The sequence below is a fragment of the Sinocyclocheilus rhinocerous genome, unplaced genomic scaffold (assembly GCF_001515625.1).
Source record: "Sinocyclocheilus rhinocerous isolate Xijiao unplaced genomic scaffold, SAMN03320098_v1.1 scaffold1435, whole genome shotgun sequence".
Taxonomy (NCBI): domain Eukaryota; kingdom Metazoa; phylum Chordata; class Actinopteri; order Cypriniformes; family Cyprinidae; genus Sinocyclocheilus; species Sinocyclocheilus rhinocerous.
The window spans coordinates 1,177,653-1,180,714 of NW_015644861.1; the positions used below are offsets into that span (position 1 = coordinate 1,177,653).

The 3,062-nt window shown below is 34.1% G+C and overlaps 1 protein-coding gene across 2 annotated transcripts in view; it reads right to left on the reverse strand.

The window, feature by feature from the left end:
- LOC107758898 (beta-1,4-galactosyltransferase 1-like) overlaps positions 1-3,062 on the reverse strand; it is a 13,960-nt gene that overhangs the window by 6,856 nt on the left and 4,042 nt on the right. The window lies entirely within an intron of this gene.

Below are 3,062 nucleotides of genomic sequence, written 5' to 3' on the forward strand. Positions count from 1 at the left end.
AATCCAATACAGCTCACCATCCAAATAACAGCATTCCTACAGTAAAGCATGAGGTGGTAATATCCTGTTATGGGGGTGTTTCTCTGCAGCAGGGACTGGAGCGCTTGTCAGGATAGAAGGAAAAATGGATGGGGCAAAATACCGTCAAATTCTTGAGGAAAATCTGCTGCCCTCTACTAGAAAGTTGTCAATGGGAAGAAGGTTTACCTTCCAACATGACAATGACCCAAAGCACACAGCAAAACTGAGTGGTTGAAGGCAGAGCCGATCCTCCCTATACACAAAGTACGCATGTTGCGTAGGGCCCCCGAAACACCAGGGGGTCCCCTTGCTGTCAAAGATTATTTAATTTTAGTTTCATTTTTGAATTTGGTCAGCGGTTATGAAAACATGAATGTTCCTTTCCTTTAATGCGGTGTGCTGTCACCCTTTCTGCGTAACATCCAAATCAGTCAAATCATGTAACGTGACTGTCATATTCAGTCTCCTGCCATTCTTGCTCGATACTAAAAAAAGAGTTAAAAACGCACTGAGCTGCAGAGGAGACACTGTTCCCCAAGCTCTTTCTGTGTGCGCGATTCAAGACGGACTGAAACACGAACAAATATAGGCTACTTTGCACTTTGATGCCAAAATATGTCAAAATGTCCATCTTGGTGAGTTTTCAGTAAACACAGTCAGTTATGTCTTACGTGAAAATAAACAGTTTGAAAAGTAATGGAATGCTTATCATCTGTTATGCTTGTCCGTCATCATCTGTTAATCAAGCAACAAAAGAAAATGAGAGAATTATTCACTGCTCTTCACTGAATATTGTATAACTTTGTTATGAATCATATGTTTAATTTATATGGTGAAGTCTATGCAGTGCTTTATTTTTTACATTTGATTACTTTAATGAATTTCTGTATAGTAGGCTACTATAGGCTAAATTCTTTAATTGTTAAAATTAATATAAGCTGATATAAGCGGTAGGCTATTTCAGAAAGGAAAATTTAAAAGATGAAAGAATAATTAGGGAGAATAAAAAAAAAAAAAGATTAATATATTGCTATTGTGTGAATCATATGTAATCATTTAATAAATTAAAAAGTAACTGTAATCTGATTATGAGTATTTTAAAATGGAATATAATAAAATTACAAGTACTTTATTTTTTTTTAAAATTTGCTTATGTACTCCAGATTGCATGTGATCAGTTACTACCCAGCACTGGACTCACACAGAAGAAAACACTTTTTTTTTTTTTGAGCCAAAATGTAAAATTCACATGTAAATAGATTAATCGCACACAGATTTCATGCAAACAAGATCGCCTTGACATTGATAGGACCTTAATGATCACAGCTAAATCAGTCAATCAGACATGCATGACCCCACTTATGTGTTATAAACACATGCAGAGATACACACAAAGAAAATAAGCATGCATTTCTTAGTCTGCATGGCAGTTTGCATGCTGATTTTCCTGTGAACAAGGTGAACAGATGGTGAAAAGGGGGCTGAAATGACAAAAAAGAAACACAAAGAGGAGGTAGTTATGAACTGATTTATTGAAGTAGGTGTTAAGTTAAAGTGAAATTTGTAAATTAATTTCAGAAAATGTTAGTATTTGATGTCTCCCTTTTGTTTTAATGGCAGCAAGACTTAAGGAAGAAATATATACACTACCATTCAAACTTTTGTGGGCACTTTTTTTTTTTTAAGAAATTGTTTTATTTAGCAAGGATGCATTAAACTGATCAAAAGTGACAGTAAATATATTTATAATGTAACAACATTTCAAATAAATGCTGTTATTTTGAGCTTTCTATTCATCAAAGAATTCCAGAATTTTCCAGAATAATATTAAGCAGCACAACTGTTTTCAGCACTGATAATAATAAGAAATGTTTCTTGAGCACAAAATCAGCATATTAGAATGATTTCTGAAGACTGGAATAATGGCTGCTGAAAATTCAGCATTGGCATCACTGGAATAAATTACTTTTTTAAAACGTTAAAATATTTTATATTATTATAATATAATATATTTAAATATATTAAAATATAAAACAGTTACTTTACATTATAATAACATTTCACAAAATTACTTTACTGCATTTTTGATCAAATAAATGCAGCCTTGGCGAGCATAAGAGCCTTCTTTAAAAAGCATTACAAAATCTTACCGACATCAAACCTTTGAATGGTAGCGTATATTTGGAACATTCTCAAATCATGTTGTCCAGCATGATTTGAGAATGTTCCAAGCAGCTTCAGAGGAAGAAGGAACATCTGATCATCTGTACAAAAGTGTTCATTTAAACAGCATTAGAAACGTGGTTACATCTGAGTAGTCAACTAAAAATAGTGCAGAACTTCAAAAAATAGATTATCATGTTTTATTTTAATTAAATCTGTTTTGATTAAATCTGAACAAAGCTTAAGCCCATGTTCACGCAATGTTATTGAAGCGAGCAGCTCCTACAACTAACAACTATTTCAAAACCCAGATTTAACATAGCAGTAGTCTGTGAGGTAGATCAGACCCGATCCAGCACAGAAGATTCCAAGCTTGGCATAAAAAGTACTTTTTAATAGACAAAAGTATCTACACCCAAACAAACATAAAAAGAAATGGGTTATATATGTTCTATGCTTGTTCATGTTCTCAGGTTGCATTTCTCATTTTCTCTTTCATTGTTACTGCACTGCAAATTTCAAAGCAGTTGAATGTCAGACCAAGCATGTTGTCTATGCAAAGCCAAGTCACCGCATTTCCATACTTCAAGGTGTCTCCAGAAGAAAAGTCTAACATGCAAAAGTATGTGTCTATCTATCTATCTATCTATCTTTCTATCTACTAGGGATGCTCCGATCCGCCTTTTTCGCCTCCAATACCGACACTATCAGAGTGTCCGATACTAGGGTTCGGTATTGCCCGATACCGATCCGATACCAGTGAAGTTTTTTCCCCTCATTTAAATAAATGTAGAATTTATATATCTCTGTGTGTGGAACTGATAATCATTCTTTCACAATCTACTAGCAGGGTGTCTACAGATATGAACAAGTTAAAT